Consider the following 22,509-nt stretch of genomic DNA (forward strand, 5'->3'; position numbering starts at 1 on the left):
AGGTCTGTTTTTCATCAGCTTTGATCTGAAAATTGAGACAAGTGTTTGGAGTACTGTCGCTGATAAGGAGGAGCGGGAAGGCTGGAAGCGTACTTGAACAGAATGTGGTTACTCACACCCCGAACGATTAAACACTCACTGCATTTTTTTTAAAAAGGCAAATTCTGCAAGTCACACGGTTTCAGAAATCATTACAGAGAAAAAGAACAGCACACACCGTACTTTCATAAGAGCAAAAGCTGTCATGACCACAGAATACCAAAGTGTAAGCCATGCACATATTCCCAGTTTCATCTTTAGTTTTTCTTATTTGTTTCTAGACGCTGTTTTCTCTACCACCGACAGTGTTTATAGGCTCTGGCTGCCACATAATGAAACAAAAGCGGAAAGCCTTTATTATGGTGTTAGTGCTTTAGAAAGATACCAGCATAGCCGGGTATCAGACTTTCTTTCTTTCTTTTTTTTTAATTCTGTTTTTATTCTCTCTTCTGGGGGGATGTTATTTCCTTGATCTGAGGCTCCTGGGGAATCCTCGGTCAGCAGGTTGTTGAAAGGTCAAATTCATAGACCAGTTGCATGGTTGAGATGCAGTCCAGTTTCTCCCTAGAAGGGGGAGAGACCTTCCATAAGCCAGCCCCTCACTAGACTCCTGAGGCCTTAGGGTGCAGGCAAGAGGTAGACTGATAAAGGGTGAAATTTCCCCAGCTGGCCTGGTTCAGCTTGTGGAAAATCTGACCTTTTTTTTTTTCAAGACCCCTCTCAGGTTTTAGGGAGACAAGTCTTCACACTCCCCAGCTGAAACACAGAAACTTCTCACTTACCCATTGGGCTTTAATCTCCTCTTTTGCATTAGCAGAATGTGTGAAATCTCCTTAGAGTAATACCTCTTTAGTATCTGTGCTAGCTGTGCATGTGAAACAAAGCAGTATCATTAATGAAATCATGGAAACATTCCTCAGCACCCACAATGTGACAGATACCACAGGGCACCAGAGACACGAAGAAGAGTAAGAAAGAATTATGCCAGGCCTCGAGCAGTCAAGGTCTTTGCTGGGAAGACAGATCTGCAAACAGCCCATTACAATCTAATGACAGAGTGTGGTAACTGCTAGAGCAGGGCTTACACAGGGAGCTGCGGGAGCAGAGAGGGGGGCCATCTCACTCTGCTGGGTTTTGAGAAAAAAGGAGCCTGGGATCATGTCACAGAGGAAGGGAGGTATTCATCAGCTGAGCTTGCGTTCTCCCAGTAGAGAGGGCTCAGGAAGCCCTTACAGAAGCAGAGAGCTGCAAAAGCCAAGGTGAGTTGAGCAATTGAAAAGGTGTATGGGAAACAGATAGTTTGGAAAGTTTCCTATCAAGTGACCTCTTCTCATAAGAGGAAACTTTGGAGAAAAAGAAATTAATCCCCACCTGTCACATCAGCAGATAGAGGAGAGCAGATACAATGAACATCAGAGCTGCTTTCTGAAAGAAGAGGTAGAGTTGTCTTATCACAAGCAGAACCCCCGGGAGAGGAGGGGAGGGGAGGGTTAAGCATGCCTCGGGCCAGTGCCCTTTCTTTCCCAGCTGTTCCTCCACCCATACACTGTGGATTCTGCTTTTTTTTTTCTTTACACATTACCTTAGAAATCTGGTGTTTGGAGCAGTAGTGATCCCTTGAGGGTCTGGATTCAAAGATGTTTCCAGGCTTAACAAAGTCCCAGGGAAAGTGGTCTCTAAGAGAGAGGTAGGCTAGAGGTCTTCCCAGAAGATCAAAACTAGAAGAGGGACAAACACTCCCTCCATAGAATTGGGGATCTCAAGGGGGTTGACTCTTTGGAAGAACTGAGCCTTTGACATCAGTAAAATTGAAAAGAAAAGCAGAAGCCTTTTACCTGAATAACCAGGGACACCCAGCCAGAATTATTACTGATGATGAAAATAGTGACTGAGGAGATTGAATTTCCAATCCAGCTGGGGGTCCTCAACAAGATTAGGGGTGGATTAAAATTTAAATGGAAGAAAAATTTCTCAGGTAAGCCTTCCCTTATCCAATAATGGATCAAGATCCTTTGTTATAGTCTCTCCAACAACTGGTCCTCTTACACCTTAGCACTTACCTCAGTTTAGATGATTTGGTTTCATTTTTAGGATTATCTCCTTAATGTATTTCTTTGGTGCCATTAGACTATAAGCTCCATGAAAGAAAACTCTTTTTGTTCATCACTCCGCCCTCAAGTGCCTGGTGCAGAGCCAGGCACATAGTAGATGCTCAATAAATAGTTGATGACTAAATGCCAAGTTGGCTGCCATCTTTTGGGAGATTGATCCATAATCATCCATGTGATCATAACTGTACAACACATGGTATGTGTTTGACCTATGAGAATGCTATACATGACTTGCAAGGAGAAGATGAAAAGGAGGGTAGAATTTGGTGAGTGTGAGCATCAAGGGGGGGAACCCAAACTTCTGGTAATGTTGCTGAAGGCAGGTGTCCTTCACTCAAGCTTTTCTCCACTTTATCCTCCACCACACTGAATGTCTTTCTGTGCCTTGAAGGTGGCATGTTCTCACTGTCTCCAGGTCATCACACATACCATTGCATCTGCCCCAACTGATCCTGCATCACCAGTTTCTGAAAGTGTTTTATCGAAACACAGTCATTACCCCTGCATTTAGTATTGTCTATGGCTGATTTTTTGCTACAGTGGCAGACTGGAGTAGTTGTGACAGAGAACTTACAGCGCATCAAACCTCAGGTATTTGCTATACCTCCATTTTTCCAGAAAAAGCTGGCCAACTTCTGTTCCAGATCTCTTACAATTTTCAGGAAATAGAGTGGATGTAAGATCGAGTTAAATGATGCAACAGTGATGCAATCAGCCAAATCCAGAATGTGGCACATTCTACCCCAGTTTCTTCAATAAATCAATTGCATTGAAAAGAAGGGAAAGACACGATAGTACACAAGAGACTGAACAAACACAAATGCACATGAGGGGACAAGGAGGAAAAGAGATGAGTAAAATTCTGTCACATATAAAACAAGAGGGAATGAGTAGTAGGACCTAAATGCATTCAAACTCAGATTTTATATATATACATATATATTTTTATCATGGCTCCAACAAAACACATTAACGGACTGAATTTGACCAGGTCAACCTGACTTGTGAGCTCCTGTGTGGCAGAGGAATGCTCCTTAATGCAATTGATTGTTATTATTCATTTGTTTCTCAAGCTTCTTTGGATCAAATATCTATGATTTTATTGTATTCGTTATTAACAGGCCTATTTATCACCCCCCCAAGCCCTGTGGAATTTTATCCTCTTGGATTTCTTTTGACTTGCAATACCAATGTTTTTCCCCTGCAATGAGTATCAGTAGGTGTTTTCCCAAGATGAATCACATGTCATGATCATCTACCCACACATTTGGAACCTTGTTAGTTCCATATGTGCTGTGTTTCTATTCTTCCCTCTGTTGAAAACACCTCACTTAGTACCATCTGCGAAGTTTAATAAATTCTTTATTTGTTCTTTCATAGAACTCACAAGGATATTAAATGAAACCCTTTAAATAGAAATCAGAAATTACACAGCTCAGTCTTTGACTAGGTATGCAATCTTAGTGAAGCTGTTTAATCTGATTAAATCTCCATTTTAGTACTTTTTTCCTTTGTTTCACTCTTTCTACTTGTTTATTACCTTGATTGCAATGACTTAAGAGGCCCTCTCCTACTTTTTAGAAGAATGAGTGTCAGAGTCATAGAATGGCCAAGTTGATATACTTTCTTTTTTAAGAAATGCTTGTTTGTTCTAAGTAAATATTTCATGAAGGGATTGCATGAAGGAGTTCTCGCATGAATTTGTTTCTTTGGTTCTGCTGGGTCACTTAGCCACATTTGATAAAAATGTGTGCTTATACAATGCAAACAGCATTAACTACAATAAAATATGTGAAGTGCCCTAAATTTCTTCTGGTGAAAAAAAAAAAAAAAAAAAAACATGGGATATGTACACCCAAAGAAACTCTATAAGGTAAATGACATTTATCAGGTAAGCAGTAGAATGTATACAGATTTTCAAATGACCCATCTATAAAAAGATGTCTAAATAGCCCCTTTGCAAGTTGAGGGACAAAAAACAAAGAACTTCAGAGAAAAATGGGAAAAGATACAAATAGCAATTCCCCTAAAAGATATAAAAATGGCCCATGGTATATGAAAATATGTTCAATAATATGTTTCTCATAATTAGAGAAATTCAAATTAAGACAACATTGAGATATAAGTTGTAACCTATGGAACTGGTGGGGTTAAAAAGTATAAGAATATATTCTGTTGGCCATTCTGTGGGGCAACAGGCGCTCTCATATAACCTCTGGGAGAATGTAAACTAGTACAACCAGTGGGGGGATAATTTGGCATTATCTAACAAAATTACAACCCACTTCTAGGAATTTATCCTGATGATATATCTTTAACAATATGAAGAAGTACTTGCACACAGTTATTTCAGCATTATTTATAACTGCAATGTCTTTGAAACAATCTAAGTGCCCATGAATCAAAGACTGTGTGGAGGGTATATGCACACAGTAAAGTACCATGAGGCTATTTTAAAAAAAAAAAAAAAAAAGTGAGGAAGATCTTTATTAACTCATATGGATTAATTTCAGGATATACTTTTAAGTGAAACATACAAGTGCAAGAGAATATCATAATATATATAATACAGCATGGGAAAATATATGTATATGTACTCATACAAACAGAAACATAAGAAGGATACACGGGAACTAAGAAGACTGGTCACCTAAAGGAAATAGGAAGGGACTGGGTGGACAGAATGCCAGCAGGTATAAGGGCTGAGGGAAGGGACACGTCTCTGAGTAGGTTTGCATATACATATTCATATATATATGGTTCTGACTCCGGGAATCATGGTAGTTCCATGCTTAATGTTAGCCATACTCAATAAATAGTTAAATCAGGAAGCAGAGGAAACTCAAAATACACACAACAACAAATTTGGAAAATAGTCTTTGAACTCTATATTGTAAGGCTAAAGGAAAAAAAAAAAAACACTGGGTTGTTAGATACTAAATTTGTTTTTCACTGGGGTGTGGGTTAGCAATTCAATAACTGTGTGTATTCTAGAATGAAGCAAATAAATGAATATACCCTGGATAATCAATGACTAGTTTTTCACTGCTGGAGAAAGGAATGAGGCAGAGTCGAATGAACTGTGAGGTGAAGGTTTGGAATCAGAGATCTCAGTATGAGCTCATGGTCTTTAATATATTTAGAGATAGAGAAAAAGATAGAGATGACTGTGTATGGAATGTATATAAAAATACACATGCACAAAGTTCTTTTCTCTTTTCTCTGCAAGAGCCCAGGAACAGTGACACCTCAGTGAGCCCAACTGGCACATGATTCTTCAATAAAAGGAGCCAGGGCTCCCTGGCTGATTCCAGGGATGAGGCAAGAAAAATAAACAAAGCGTGTCTGAAGTATCTTGTGGGGCCAGGAATGCTCAGAAAACTGACGGGGCCATGGGAAAAGGACACAAGCCTTCATTTGAAGGCACTCCCATGGTCAAAGCTGGGAAAAGCCACAAAATATATAATGAGATTAATAGATTATAGCCTATAGAATAAAATAAAATTCCATGAGTTCATGCTAATGGAAGCAAATAATTACTATTTTCTTTTAAAGATTTTATTTATTTGACAGAGCAGGGGGTGGGGGGAAGCAGGCTCCCTTCTGAGCAGAGAGCCTGATGCGGGGTTTGACCCCAGGACCCTGAGATCATGACCTGAACCGCAGGCAGTGGCTTAACTCACTGAGCTACCCAGGCACCCCAAATAATTACTATTTTTACGTGAGCCTTTCTTTCCCACAATATCTTCATCTATACAGATAGAGCCAGTAGTATTTATCTTGCAATATTATTGTAAGGATGCATTGAGACAGAGGATTCAAAACAACAGTTCAAAACACATGGAAAGTATCTGTAAATGTTGACTTCTTTTCCTACCCCATTTTTTTTTTTTAACACAGTCCTCTTCCAGAAAATCAGAGTTCACAATTTTGAGGTTAAATAGCTGGTAGAGTTTTGATTTAGCTTTAGAAACATCATCTTAGTTCTTTTTAGCAGCCTCCTTCAAAATGGTACCTTCTACCTATTGTCTTGCTGGTGATAGTGAACCTAGACCAGTAACTAGGAATCCATCATTTCCCTATGGATTCTGCCACCTGCTTCATCTTCCCTCCAGGTAAGTGATGGAAGTGCTGCTCAGACTTGAACTCTGTGATTCTGTGCACAGCCTGGAGAGCTGGCCATGAGAGAACACTGCAGGCTTGGAAGAGGTGACTCATCTCCTCCTTGGAGTACAGCACTCTAGGTAGAGCGGCTGTCATCTGCATAAAGATACTGACCTACCACGGAAGAAGTTCAGCCGGGCCCTTCAGCACTTTCCTTTTTTCTGCCTTAGTATTTGGGTGGTCCCTTTTTAGGTTGGTTAAAGTGTTTGATGAACCTGTATTTTTTATGTGTATTGTCTTCTCCTTCAGAGTTAGTATGATCCTTAAAGGCAGAGAACATTTTCTACTTTGCTTTGCTAATCCTTTCGCATCTAATAATAATCTGCACACTGGAGTTGACACTATCAATCCAGCTTTGGGTACAAACTAATCTTAGGAAACAGATATAAATCCAATTTTTCTGTAGGAAACAGATATAAATCCAATTCTTCTTCTGTTAGAGAGAGATAATACTACCTGTTTTTTACCTGTTATATAGAGATGTGTGGTCATGTAATTTTGTAAGTTAGAAAAACATACTATGATGTGTGTATAAGTGCTTGAAACCTTTGGCATAGAGACAGATAATTCACTGAATGTACTACTACTTCATTTATTCAACAAATCTTTACCAAGCATTCATGACAGCCCTGGCACTGTGTTACATAGGAGAAGAATAAGTCTCAGAGGCAAATAAATGATAGTATCTGACCTCACTGGGTTTGGAGTCAAATAGAGCAGGACACATGTATGAATGTTTGCAGTGAAGTGTCACACTGTATGTACTATGATAACCATCTGTACAAGACACACTAAGGCACAAGGAAGATCCAGTAATTCCACCAAAATTATTGAGAAGAGCTTCACCAAGAACCTATCAATTTGAGCCAAGTTGGAAAGATCATTCAGCTGCGGCAGGAAGAACAAATAGAGACCTGACTGCAAGCAGGGAAACCGGTTAAAGGACCATTGCAAGAGCCCAGGCTGGAGACCATGACACCTGGAAAGCAAGAGATTGGGGAGCAGCCAGCACTATGCAGGGCTTACAGGAAGGGCTGAGTACATATTTATTGAATATGCATAAGAGAGAACTAAGAAAGACAATAAATGTTCAAGTAGATGTGACAGAAATTCATCATTCATTCACCTAACAAGTATTTATTGTGCATCTAAATGCCAAATACTGTTCTAGGTGGTGAAGACATAGAGTTAATACAACAGACTCTACCATCAGGAAATTTATATTCTAACAGGGAAGGGAGAAGAAACAGATAAATATGGATAAGTCAGGTGTGGGTAAGTGCGGTGAAGAGAAAGGGAGCAGCAGCACCGGAGTATTGCAGGATAGGAGGGCAGTGGTTGCTGTTCTTATGTGAGGTGGTCGGGGAGGGCCTCTCTAGTAGAGTTTTCTATCAGCAGACAGCTGAATGAGGGAAGGTGGGGAGCCATGTGAGTATATGAGAGGAGAAAGGTCCAGTGAGAAACAGGAAGGCTAGTAATTGTGGCACAGAGAGAGTACAGGGGAGAGGGGCAGCAGAGGAGGACAGAGAGGAATATTATGATGGGAGGATCTTGGGCAGAAAGCATCGGGGGAGGTCTTTTCAAGAGAGCAGGTGTCCTAAAGGTTCTGTGAGCAGATATTGAAAGGAGTTCTGGGGCTTCCACTGACAGCTCCATTTTATGGCGGAGGCATCCCTGGGAGCATAGAGGACTGAAGAGCCCCAGACCATTGAGGAGAGGGAAAACCGATAAGTGTCCACTGATCAATAGATAAAACTATCACACACACACACACACACAAACACACACACACACACACACACACACACTCTCTCTCTCTCTCACACACTGGACTATGGAATAGCCATAGAAAAGGGAAAATCCTGCCATTTGCAACAACATGGATGGACCTTAGGGACATTATGCTAGGTAAAATAAGACAGAAAGACAAATACCTTATGATTTCACTTATATGTAGAATCAAAAAAAACTGAGATCACAGATACTGAGAATGGACTGGGGGTTCTGGAAGTGGTGGTAAGTGAGGGTGAAATGGGTAAAGACGTTCAAATGTACAGACTTTGGGTTATAAAGAAGTTTTTGAATATAATATACAACATAGTGACTATAGTTAATCTTGTGTTGTATAGTTGAAAGTTACTAAGGGATTAGTTCTTAAAAGTTCTCATCGTGAGAAAACACAGATTTATAACCATGTACAGTGATGGATGTTTATTAAGCTTATTGTGGTGATCAATTTTAATACATATATCAAATCATTATGTTGCATACCTAAAAACTAATATAATAGGTCCATTATTTCTCAGATTTGTTTAAAAAAAAAATGACTCCAGGCTTCCTTATTTGATTCCCCGTGCCATCCAACCAAATATTTAATACAGGGAATACAAACTGGGGAGATGTCAAATTATTTCAAATTGGATATATTGAGTTTGAGGTGTCTAGGGGATGGCCAAGAGGAGATGTTTAGTGAACAGGTTATATAAGAAATTGTAGCTCAGAGATCTTTGGAGCTGGAAAAGAGAGTCGTGTACTTATTTATGACAAAAATATCATGGGGATGGATGTGGTCACCAGGAAGTTGGGGGTGAGGGGAAGATGACTGAGGTCAGCACCTGAGGATTACCAACATTGGAAGAAAGGAAAGAAATAAACGAACCTGGGAACAAGACTGAGAAGGAATGCTGAGAAACAGGAGAAATGATAGAAGTGTGGTATCAAAGAAGTCAAAGAAGAAGAGATTCCTCAAGAAGACAGGAATAGTCAGCATTGTTTCTTGAGGAAATGCCACAAGGGAAGGGAGAACATAATGACATTGAACATGAGTTATTTTTTTCAAGAAGCTCTAGTGTAAGAGGAAAATGTGAGGGAGGTGTTAACTAGGAGGGAATCAAGGCAACTTGAGCTTCTTTGGAGAAGACTTCTTTCAGAGGAAGCTGAAAATCTAGGGCAGAGGAAATGGCTAATGGAGCAAACTCTCATAGGAGCCAAGAGGGAACAAGAGCATTCCACTTGGAAGACTGGTTTACGAGTGAGAACACCCACCCTTTTTACGAAATTATGATCCTGTCATTATTTTAAAATTGAATATTCTAAAAATTGTGGGTTCTTTGCATGAATTTTGATTGTTTAAACATTAAAATTTTTAATTTAATTTAAAAATATTATTTATCTTGATTATAAAGGTTTTTGGTGTCCCTTAAACTTTGCACCAGAAGCAAGTGCCCCATTTGCTTCCTCCTAGTGCCTGTTTCATACAGTCAAATACCTTATCCACCAAGGAAAATGTTGTTAGGATTCATCCAGAGAAGAGGCTATTCTAGAACAAGCACTTGGGACCGGGTGTATGGGACGTAGGCAGGGATGGACACTGAGGCTTAGGGGTGTCAGGCCTGGAGTCCAAGAAGGGAGAAATGCTCAGTGACTTGTGGATGGACACTATGCAGCAAGGCACCCACAAGCACAAGAGACCCCCCTCCCCTGACAAATTGGCCTGGCTTTGAATGTGAGTGTATATGAGAGTCATTAAGCATTCCCTCAGTCATTCTTCTGTGATCGGACTCCTATATCTTCAGTAAAGTCTTCTTTCTACCAGTAACAAACTGTTTACTGCCCAGCAAAAATATCAGACTCTAGATAATGAGCTTCATTATTACGCAATTATGAACCCATGCAGTACATTTCCTTATTTTGGTACATTTCTTTCCTTCCACATAGCACAGTTTATGCCCTTCCTCTTGTGATGGCTTTTTCTCCATCTCTGTCTGATATATTCATGCAATAGATTTATGAGTTTCATATCTTTACTCCTTTTCTAACAGTATAAAGTGCTACCCACACAGTTGATTGGCATAGTTTTTATTTCTTGTTTAAACCTAACCTAATTCTTTATTGCTACTGACTTACAATTTTCACTGGTGATAAAGAGAGAATGAGGGAATCCACTTGTGTGTATCAGAGTTCACAGCATTATAAAAATAGCTAGTTGACGGCAAAATGTCCCACTAGCCAGTCATGTAAACGGAAGTAATTGTTTTGTCAGGTATCGGCAAAGGAGTAGGTATCTATTCATATGTTCCTTGCCAGTGGTGTGATCGTAAACATTTAAAAACCAGCTCTCCAGAAAATAAAGCCCCAATTTTTTTGTGTTTACCAAGTTCAATGTTATAAATCTATGACTAATTTCAAGCTGCCAACCTGACATGGCAGGATATGAAATATCCTTGCACACTATTGTATGGTATTTCCACCATACAGATACAAGGGACGTATCACGGTAGAAGTATTTGTAAAATAACGAGGAAGGGGTGAGTTTTGAACATCTGCTACTCTTTTCTGCAACCAATTTTACGTAGTTCTAAGTTTACACAATTTAATTTTTAACAGTAGCTTGCAAAATTCCTGAAAACTTAACGATCAGCTCTAAAGAGCCTGTGATTTCCAGCCCTGGGACATCACTGCCCTTCCCTGACTTGAGTGAAAAGGAATGGGTTATGAAGAGACAGACCCGAAGCGTAAAATTCCTCATGCAAAGGACTAGAAGCAGTTTGAGGGATGGTGGCTGCCTGTGGTGGATAAACTGGAAGACTCAGGAAAAGAAACTTTCAATGCAAGAGTAAAATATATCATGTGACTGTCTTGTCCTCTGAGAAACTCACGATGCTTGGACGCATCTAGTTTTGTGCTATACCAGCAGGGCCATGCTCCTGGATCTGCCTCATTCCACTTCTCTTCTGGGTAGTTTTCTTTAGGAACTAGAAGGTTTTTCTTCTCTAAGTTTATAAAAACCAAAGATCTCATTCTGGAGTTGGAAAGTGAAGGCTTATCGTAAAGATGGCGAGTCTTCTTCAGATAATACAGGGGGTTAATATTTGTAGAGTAATGTTTCTAGGATCAAGCCTCTTCTCTTTTCTTTTTCCTTTCCTTTCCTTTTCTTCTCCTTCCTCCTTCCCCCCTTCCCCCCTTCCCTCCCTCTCTCTCTTTCTTTCTCTTTCTTTCTTTCTTTCTTTCTTTCTTTCACAAAATAAGACTGGGCACTTGGATAGGAAGAAAAGTTCCATCTTCCCCTGTCTTATGTCCAAGTCAGAGCAACTCAGGAGATGGTCTTTGTACTACTTATGCTATAGGTACTTCTGGATGGGCCATATTCCAAACATGGGCTGTGCAAATTCTATTTATTAGGAGAAGAGTCATTTGGGAGAGACGCCAACTGATCCTGTGTTGCTCCAGAGCTCTAGCTCATTACACCTGGAGGAAAGTAGGAAATGCAGACTTGAAAATACAGTCCTAAACGCATCCCCTCTTCTATTTCTAGTGAAGCATAGTGAGGCATAATACTGTAATGCAACGTTTTCATAAATGTAGTTACTATACATTATTAGGTTCTATTTATGTGCTATAGGTTCTATTTATATGCTACTTAATGAATTCCCATTCTCTGAGCAAATCACATTTTGATGGCTTCTCTGTTCTGGCTGTGAACTCTGCCCATCAAACAAGGCACTTTTGCTATAGGGCAGTGGTTTTCCAAAGATCTTCCTGATAGGAGATCCTTGCTGAGCAGTTCCACTCTGCTGTTGAGTTCTGAGTAAGAGTCTATTTGATAAAAGAGTTTTCAATACTCAGAAGTCAAGTCTGAAAACCACCAGTAAGAGAGAAAAGAGGCTCTACCTGTGCTGCATGACAAAAGTGAGAAAGAATTAATCCAGAAGCATTGGAAAATCACTGTTGGAATTGAGACTATGATACAGGCCAGTTGGTTTAAAGCTAAGAGAGATGTGAATAAAGCCCTTAATATTAAATTGAAGATTGTTGTCCTGATACCATTCGTACTCAAGGACTATTGATTTTTTTTTTTTTTTGAATCAAGCTGTTTAAAAATGTTGTGCTGAGGATGAAACCATATTCAATGACAAATGGACTGCATGAACTGTCTACACGGGGGCCTTATCAAAGCTTTTCACACGGTGCTTGGACGGTTTGTTTTGATGGGCAGAATTTGAGTCAGGCACCCTTATCTGTCTTCATTATTATGGATATGAACATGGTTCCCGAGACTCTCACTAGTTCCACAAAAGGAGATTTTTTTAAAATGCAGCCTGATAAGTTCTCCATTCAACGAGAGCTGGAGAATGTTTTCTTCCACTGCACCGTAGCTTAAAGACATCTGACCTGAGTTTCTGCAAAAGTTTCTTTTTATAGGGAGAATATTGAGGTTACAGTGTTTGAATATTTCTCTCCTCTCTTCTCTTTCTTCAAATGGGCTTGAAGAGTTCCCCCCACCTTCCACATTTAGTAATCTAGGAGAACCTACACATGAAAGACAGCCATCAGGAAAGACGAGAGTGCTGCCAAACATCTGGAAAAACATCTGGAACATCAAGCTCACTTCATCACTGTATTAACTCAGATCAGTCCAATTCACTCACAAAAAAAAAAAAAAAAAACCCACACCAAAAAAACAGAAAAGAGTCGCTTAGATCTGAAGCCCCACAGCACCACATTTTCTGCTGCTGATGTTTCCTGTTTGTAGGGTTGTTCTCTCTGTTCTTTCATAACTTGAAAGCTGAAAAGTGTAAGGGCCTATTTAGCCAGAGCGGCCCCACCTGGGTTGAACAGCCATTTTGTTGTTTATGCAGTAAAACTTAAACTGACCCTGCCTACCCCCCCCCACCCACTACACCCCCCCCCCCCCCCCCCCCCCCCCCCCCCGCAAGGGGAACTTACTTAAAAGCAAGTCCAGGAAATCAGTCCCAGGTAACAAAACCCAAATACAAGGGTCAGGTGGAGACATCCAGTGGGGGTGCATACTGTCTCCTAGCTACCAAGGAGTGTGGGCCCCGCCCTTGGGGTGCCTTTTGGGCACCCATTCTAAGGTGATAGGCTAGTTCAAATAGCTTCTATGGGGTGAATTGTAGTTCAATTGGCCACCCATGTGTGACCTAGCACGACTGTGTAGCTTTCTCTGTGTATTGCAATCTCATTGGCCACCTGTGTGTGGCCAGGCTCAACCACATGGCCTTTGCTCTATAACAGTTAGTCTGTGAGGCAGGGAGGGGTCGCCCTCTCTGTAAGGGGTGGCCTGACCAGTCTGTTTGATGGTCAATTTGATTCTTGATGCTTGGTGAGAAATAAAGCTTTGCTTGACCTTCGCTTTGTATCATCTCGCTCCTTTGACCATGGACCCAACATTGGGGACCCAACAGAAAGCACTAGCATGGAGGCCAGGAGAACAGGAAGCCTGTCCTTGATATGAGCAACATCAGGTTTTCCTTTTACTGGCAGATATATTCACTCCAGGTGGGAGCTGTGCGGAGATAATCTGATTTCTTTTGGTTAACAACACCGAGGAAGGACACCTTATTATCCCTACTTTGTAGACTGTGAAGTCAAGACTTACCCAAAGTCACTTAGCTGGTAAATGGTGGGAAAAGGCTGCAAATCCAGGCTGTGGGACCCCAGACTCTGAGCACTGAACTGCATACAGGAGTAGAGTCAAAGAAAAGTGATAGGCAAGTATCCCAGCCCCAGAGACCCATGCAGGGATGGAGAGACCTTGGAAAATGGAGAATAATTGCTCTCCTTCCAGTAGAGCCTATTTTGAGCCTTGCTTCTGAGCATTCATTTATGCACTAGATTTCTTTTTGTTTCCCTATACAATGTGAAATTTTCTACATTTCTAAAACTGCATTAAGTGCCTCAGGTAATCGTTTATTTGTATGAGGTCAAGTTCGCGTAAGTCAAGTGCTGAGTCATCCAGTGAGCATCTGTACATCACTATGGTTTAACTATGTTTAAAGGGAAAGGAGAAAGATGGGGAGGATAGGATTTTTTTTTAATTTGGAGACTCACAGGGAAAGTACTGTATGGCATAAAGAAGTGGGAATGGGAAGGAAAACAGAAATGATGCAAGGAACAGTGACTAGAGAGAGCAAGTTAACTCCTACATGTACTAATGCTTCAAAAGCCTCCTGATTTTGGCTTCTTTCTGTGTAAATCACAGCTCATGCTAAAAGGAAGTCTCATTTATTCATTCTTTCATTCAAAGAATATTTGGCATGAATTAGTCATTGCCCTTATACATTCCCTTAATTCTCATTTCTTCCCTGTGTTGAATACTTTCTAGAACATTTGACCAGTTCACAAGAGTCCCCTTAATAGCCCCAGTAAGTGTAAACTCAACAGTCATTTTGTACAACCTGAACCCCCCAAGGACAGCCAAGCCCTTGTTCCTGGCCTCGTCATAGTCTGTTGTGTTTTGCTCCAACACAGACAGAATTCAGCTCTTTCACTAGTTTCCATGACAATTTCTGGTCATCGGGATTATCTTATAATTTTTGTAGTTTCTACAGTAAGTTTGGTGAAAGGGAGACGGGTCATTCAGACTCTTCCCTCCCTCTCCTTCTTAACTTTCTTTCCTGAGTCACACTTTTCTTCTCCTTGAGCCTTCACAGTAGTTTAGAGTAATCATCTTTTGCAATTTGAGCGTGCCCTGAGGGCTGACCCCCTAAGCCAATCAACTTATCAAAGTATTACTTGCAAGCTAGATATTCTCCCTCAGGGGAACTCTGGTCAATATAATGATCTTCTTCAGATAGGTTTGTCCTTGGAAGTTGTGACCACTTTTATAATAGCACTGATTGGTGAACAAAAAAAAAATCAATCTTTAGGAAAAAACCAAGAGAAGTAGACAGCAGAGTGAGAAAGAGAACACTTCTTGGGGAGGCATTGGCCCTCCAGCTCCTTGATTCTGTTCTCCCTAAGGTGGGGGCTGCATTCCACCCTTTGTGTTCTGTGAAGAACACAAAGCTAGCCCATTACCTAGTAATTCCCTTTTTAACTTAGATTAGCTAGGCTATTTACTTGTCATCCAATAACCTTAATTAAAGTCCTTCCCTATGAAAAAGCATCACTTTTTTTTTCATCACCAGTTATTTTGTGTGTACTTTCCACTTCACCGAAAGCTTCTTATGGGCAAGGACAGCATTTGTATTACTATTTTATTCTCAGCACCTAGCATATTTCCTGGAAACTGAGTAAAAGTACTTGATTGACTGCCAACCAGGTACCAAGCACTACTTTGGATACTTCGATTATCAAGATGAAAGACATGATCCTAGGCCTTCCATGGTTTAGAGTCTAAATTATTCCCAAATCAGCCCAGTTCTACTGCTATTCTAGTTATTCCTTGTACTAGTCTGGAATCTTTGAGCTTAGGTCAAGGGGCAGTGTTGGCTCAAGTGATCAAATCTCACAAAGGAGAGGGAAAAAACTGGGCCTTGGGGATAGCTGGAATCAGAGACAAATGTGGTCAGAACTCTTCTCCCTTTCTTGTCTTTATCTATGGATTGCCGTATCAGACTTCTTTCCTCCTGGGTATGTAATAGTAACCACTAGCAGCTTTCATGCTTCTGTTATTCCAGCTTCCTCATGATTTTCCATGGTTCTACTTTGGGGGAAAATCCTAGCGGAGGTCCCTACCACCACGCCCAGTTGGTTCCGTTGGTGTTAAATGTGCTTTTCTGGACCAATAACAATTGAGGGAAGGCACTGGGATTATTTCAGATTAGATCATGACCAGTAGAATCTGTAGGACAGTGGGAGCTTCCAGTCTCAGGCCCATGGATGGGCCATGGCCAGAAAGGGGGTGGGTGATCTTCTGGGTAGACAAAATAGTAGATGTTTGCCCACTCTATCCCCTCATCCTCACATCCACCAACTTCTTTCCTTGACTTTATTTAACAAGTATCTATTAAATGGTCATTTAGTGCAAAGCATTGTGTTAAGCTCTTTGACTAAGCATTTACATTTTCATTCTCAAAATTGATGTTTTCAAGGAAAACAAACATCTTTTCTCAGTCCTTACGATCATAACCTAGTTTTTCCTGCATTTATTTTTCAGAGTCAAAGCATAGCAAAACCTTCAAGCACTGGCTTATTTGGGCCATCCCAGTGCACATGAATCAGATGATTTTATCTTTTGTTCCTATCCTTGCCATCCCTAATCTGTCAGGCAGTCCTGAATCTATACCATCAGACTTGTTTGTTCTACTTTTCTATCCTTTTATCATGGTTCCATTAACTCACATCCAAGGATGTCAAGAGAATAAATAGCCCAATAAAACAAAAGAATATACTTCCAGATTTAAAAGGAAAGAAACATATAAGAAATACATAAATCATGCTGTATGACAATAGCCTGGAAGAATGCATGGGAGGATCTTTGCGTTTTCTGTAAAAGAAAAGAAAAATGGAATTTCCATGCCTTGCATCAGCACTTGACAGTGGGAGTGATAGTATATTGGGCACCAAAAAGGAGGGATGGTCTTCAGGAATAATTTGCCTGAGTAAGCATAATGGAGGATAACCACACATTTCCTCTGGTGATCATCTTATGATCGGGGATAATTGAAGCACAAATCTAACCTATGAGTTGTCTAAGAAATTACTAATCATGGACATTTCTTCCTCATAAAGCGTGGTTCCTTACAACATGGCTTTGGCATGCCAACGTCCTAACCCTTAATGTCACACCTATGTAATGGAGACTCATGTCTCAATGCCCTCTTTCCAGATAAACAGAAGGTGCTTGTACAAGAGTAATAAACACCTGGCACACAGGTTGCTAAGAGCTCAAATAAAGATAAATTTGTTAGCCTGACCTAAATGTTCTCAGGATCTCAAATTAATCTAATGTTATCTGACATTTGGTACTTTCTCTATCTAAACCAAAAAGACCACTCTTTGATCAAGGTTTCATCCCTGTTTTTCAAGAAGCAATTGTAACTTTCCCTCCTGGTGCTCACCTGCAACTCCGATCTGATGCATTGTGATCTCCAGCTGTAGCACCCAAACTTAAGCAGAATATAATTCTAAGGCATTCTGAATCAAATGTTTGGTTCTTGGGGTCAATACTAATGTCAGGCTAAGCCTAATATCAAAGGGGAAATTTTTTTTTTTTTAAGATTCTCTCATGACTTGAATTCGAAATATATTATATTAGCATTTAAAAATGCACTTTAAAGATCTCTTAATTTAAGCTCATAGTTTTACAGTTGAGGAAACTCAGATTCCAAGAAGTAATTTCCCCAAGGTCATACAGATCTTCGTAACAGCGCAAACTTATGCTAGAACATAATTTTGTTTTACCTTCATTATGGAGAAAGTGAAACTATTTAACTGTTTAAAATATGTTCTATACATTTTAATATGTTTAGTTATGAAAAACAGAATTTTTTCCCCTGTCAATAGAAAGCTGGATTGGCACGCAGCCAGCCAGCTTACCTGCCACTTTCTATAGATTCACAAGTTAGTAATTACCTTACCTTTCTAGGAAATAGGATTCAATACACCAGGCTCTGAGAAGGAAAGGCAGTGCCAAGGGGGAGAGAAACTACTGAGAAGGTCACCAGCTGTGCACATAGTAAACACCTGCCCCAATCTCCTCATTCAATAAGAACAGACTTATAGTACTAAAATTATTACTACCATGACCATTATTATTTAACATAATCTAACTTTGGGTGTCGTCCTAGAACAAGCTATGAATGCTCTCAATGTTTGCAACTCAGGAATTTCTTCTCCTTTCCTGACCAGAGCCTGTCTGCTATTGTCTAGAAGCCCAAGGTTTATAAGCCTGAGGTCACTCCCACAAAACCTAATCTGATCTTATGCCTGAAACAAGAAGATGGCTTTGTGATAGGGCAGAACAAGACCGCTGGAATCAGGCTGCATGGGCCTCATACCCAAAGGCATGTGTGATCACCCTGTGTTTCCTGCAAACACTTCCGGACTTACAAATTTCCCTTGTGTACCATTTTGGCGGGCTCCGCCTACTCTCTGCACAGGATCACCACACAGGGCTACAGATTTCCCAAAATATCAGGCCATTTTATTTATTCAGAAGTACCAGGTCTCCAGCTGACTGATCTGACCCCCTATCGGGACGAACTGCATTTAAGGGAATTTTTAAATTATTATTATTTCAACTTTCTCCTCTTTTTTTTTTTTTTTTTTAAAGATTTTTATTTATTTGACAGAAAGAGAGAGATCACAAGTAGGCAGAGAGGCAGGCAGAGAGAGAGGGAAGCAGGCTCCCCGCTGAGCAGAGAGCCCAATGCAGGGCTTGATCCCAGGATCCTGAGATCACGACCTGAGCCGAAGGCAAAGGCTTAACCCACTGAGCCACCCAGGCTCCCCTCAACTTTCTCCTCTTAAGAAAGTTTCTTTAATCGTGCATTTGTTTAACATCAGAGGGAAATATAAATAAAAGGAAATTCTCTAGCCTTTCCATGTTCTGCAGGAGGCAGATTAAAGAAATTTTAAGTCCAGTGACAATTCTACAAAGCAATGAAAAAGACAGGATCCTCGTTACATGCGCATCATGGATGAATCTCCCAGATATAATGGTGAGCAAGAGAGGGGGGACATGAAAGAATACATGCTAAATAATTCCATGCTTATCAAGTATGAATAACAAACCTAATCTATGGTGATACAGGTCAGATAGTGGTGGCTGTGGACAGGGCTCTCAGGAGAGCTGTCTTGATCTGGGTGGTGACAAAGTAATGTATACTTATATAAATACTCACCCACTTACAGACTTAGGATTTGTGTACTTCACTATATATGAAGTATAGATTGATGTATGAACACACACTTAAAATATTTATATATAAGGGCACCTGGGTGGCTCAGTGGGTTAAGCCGCTGCCTTCGGCTCAGGTCATGATCTCAGGGTCCTGGGATCGAGTCCCGCATCGGGCTCTCTGCTCGGCAGGGAGCCTGCTTCCTTCTCTCTCTCTCTGCCTGCCTCTCAGTGTACTTGTAATTTCTCTCTGTCAAATAAATAAATAAAATCTTTAAAAAAATTTATATATAATGTATACTACACTCATTTGTATATACAAGTATACATTTACTATGTATAAATGTATACATAGCATGCTTTAATTTTTTTTAATTATAAAAGTATACCTCTATTTTTTAGAAAAGTTTTTTTAAAGAACGAGTGACATGCTTCAGTCTCCAATACATATAAAGTGCGCTCTTTAGCTCATCATTCCTGTAATTACAAATTTCCTTTTCAGGCTGCATAGTCTATAGTTCCAACCTTTGTTCCTGGCTCACTCCCTGCGTGACTGCTCCTCCAGGGAGACCCCAGCCAGGCTGCTATGCAGAGAAGGTGGGTTCTCCATCTTCCTTGCGGCCCTCGGTTTGGTTCTCCAGTGTCGCTATGATCACCTCGTGTTTTCTCACCTCGTGTTTTCTCCTGGTCAGAATCATCTAAACATCCAGATCACCCATACATCTTTCTGGATATGCAAGACACAGCCAAAGGAACAGTCAGAAATCCTCCTTCAGTCCTCCTTCAAATATTTAAAATGGATTTTACTTCATTTTATTTTATTTTTTTAAAAGATTTTATTTATTTATTTGTCAGAGAGAGAGAGCGCGCGCGCACAGGCAGACAGAATGGCAGGCAGAGGCAGAGGGAGAAGCAGGCTCCCTGCCGAGCAAGGAGCCCGATGTGGGACTCGATCCCAGGATGCTGGCATCATGACCTGAGCCGAAGGCAGCTCTTTAACCAACTGAGCCACCCAGGCATCCCTATTTTATTTTTTTTAGAGAGGGAGGGAGGGACGGAGAGAGGGACAGAGAGAGAGAGGAGAGAATCTTAAGCACGCTCCATGCCCAGTGCAGAGCCTCCTCTCACAACCCTGAGATCATGACCTGAGCCCAAATCAAGAGTCACTTAACCAACTGAGCCACCCAGGCGCCCCTAAAAATTGTTTTACATATAACAACAACATAGCATCAAAGAACATTGTGGTGGATTCATATTCCTCACAAAACTAATAGGAGAAACACAGGAATGGGATCCCAGTGATTACAGCATGCTAACAAATCACTTTTTTTTTTTTTTTACTGTGTCCCTTTTCTTCATCCAGGTTTTCCTACATGTATAAATAATTTAAATGTCTAATCATTCATATCTATAACATTTTTCCTTAACAAGTCATCTTAGAATATTGGAAAAATATTTCATACTATTATTCAACTCCCTATTCTCATTTTGTAAAATGTTTGATGTGTTTTCACTTTTTTTGGAAAGAGGATCTTCGAGCATGCAACTTTTTTACTGTTTTGACACTGAGTATAGCCTAATTTTCTAGGTACAGGATTATTGTGGGAGAAGACTTATGCAGTTCTTGAAAATAGAGACAAATTTGTTTTAGAAAAGGACTGTACTAATTCCTCCGGTGTTAGTAATGTATAATATCTATTATATATTGTTCATGTTGTGTAAGACCAGTTTCGTCAGTCTTGCCAACATTAAATCATTTCTTTTTTTTTAAATAACAGCTCTTTGGAGATATTCATGTACAACCTGCACCTATTAGCAGTCACTCCCCATTTTTCCCTCCTCTCAGCCCTTGGCAACCACTGGTCTACTTTATGCTTTTACGGATTTGCCTATTCTGGACATTTCTTATAACCAGAACCCTACAGCATGTGATCTTTTGTGTCTGGTTTCTTTCACTGAACCTATTTTTTAGGTTCTTCCATGTTGTAGCATGAATAAGTATTTCATTCCTTTTCATGGGTGCATAATATGCCATTGTATGTTATAATGCTCATTTTTATTAATTCATCAGTTGATGGACAACTGACTTGTTGCCACTCTGGGGCTATAAATAAATATTGGTACTATGAGGACTTGTGTACAAATTTTTGTGTGACTATATCTCAAATTCTCTTGGATACATAACTAGGAGTATAATTGCTACATTGTGGTAATTCTATGTTTTACTTGATGAGGAACTGGTAAACTGTTTTGGAGAACATCTGTATTGTTTTATATTCCCACAGGCAATGTCTCAGAATTCCAATTTCTCCACATCTTGACTGATGCCCATTATTATCAATCTTTTTTTATTGTAGCCATCCTAGTGCATATGAAGTGGTATCTTATTGTGGTTTAATTTGAATTTGCTGAATGACTAAAGATATTGAGTATTTTTTCATGTGTTTCTAAGCCACTTACCAATTTTCTGCGGAGAAACGCCTATTCAAATCCTTGTCATTTTTGATTGGGTTATTTGTCTTTTTTTGTTGTTGTTGTGTTGTAAGAGTTCACATATGGTTTGTAACTGGTTTTGTCCATTCCTTGGGTTATTTTTCACTTTCTTAATAGTAGTGTCCTTTGAAGCACACGTTTTTAATTTGGATGGAGACCAGTTTATTTATTTTATCTTTATGTCACTTTTGCTCTTGCTGTATTATCTAAGAAACCATTCCCTGATCCCAGGTCATAAAGATTTATGCCTATGTTTTCTTCTAAGAGTTTTATAGTCTTAGCTCTTATATTTAAATGTATGGACCATTTTGAGTTAATTTTTTGGGGAAGCAGTGTCCAACTTTATTCTTTTATGTGGATATTCAGTTGTTCTAGTATTCTTATTGAAAATCAGTTGGGCTTAAGTGCAAGAGTTTATTTTTGGATTCTTAATTGAATTCTATTGATCTATATTTCTATCCTATGCCAGGTACACACTGTTTTGATTACTGAGTCTTTGTAATGAATTTTGAAATTGAGAAGAGTGTAACCTGCAACTTTATTCTTTACCAAGATTGTTTTGGCTATTCTAGATTTCCTAGATTTCCATATGAATTTTATAAGATTATCAATATCTACCCCTAAAAAAGCAGCTGAGGTTTTGATAGGTATTATGTTAAATCTGCAGATTAATTTGGGGTGTGTTGCCATGTTGACAACATTAAATCTTCCAGTACATGAACATGAAATATCTTTCTATTTTTTTTCAACATTGTTTTCTGGGTTTCTGTGTATAAGTCTTAGACACATTATGTTAAATTTATTCCTAAGTACTTTATTCCTTTTGATGCTATCACAAATGCGATTGCTTTGCTAATTTCATTTAAAGATTGTTCATTGATAGTCTGTAGAAGTTATAGAAATACAATTGATTTTTGGGTATTGACCTTATATCCTACAACCTTGCTAAACTTATATAAGTTTTGATTGTTTTTTTGTGAATTCCTTTAGATTTCCTATATATAAGATGATGTCCTGTGCAATACATATAATTTTAATTCTTCCTTTCTACTTTTTTTTTTTTCATTTCCTTGCTTACTTTTTCAAACCTCTAGTACAATATCAAATGGAGGTGGT

The 22,509-nt window shown here is 39.7% G+C and overlaps 1 long non-coding RNA gene across 1 annotated transcript; it reads right to left on the bottom strand.

The window, feature by feature from the left end:
- Positions 1-1,478, bottom strand: LOC116574274. Its single transcript, XR_004279185.1, has 3 exons — positions 1,411-1,478; positions 822-904; positions 1-603 (listed from the first exon to the last, which is right to left on the bottom strand). It is a non-coding gene; the product is annotated as an uncharacterized LOC116574274 (long non-coding RNA).
- Between the last annotated feature and the right edge of the window lie 21,031 nt (positions 1,479-22,509).

This window comes from Mustela erminea, chromosome 15 (assembly GCF_009829155.1).
Source record: "Mustela erminea isolate mMusErm1 chromosome 15, mMusErm1.Pri, whole genome shotgun sequence".
Classification (NCBI taxonomy): Eukaryota; Metazoa; Chordata; class Mammalia; order Carnivora; family Mustelidae; genus Mustela; species Mustela erminea.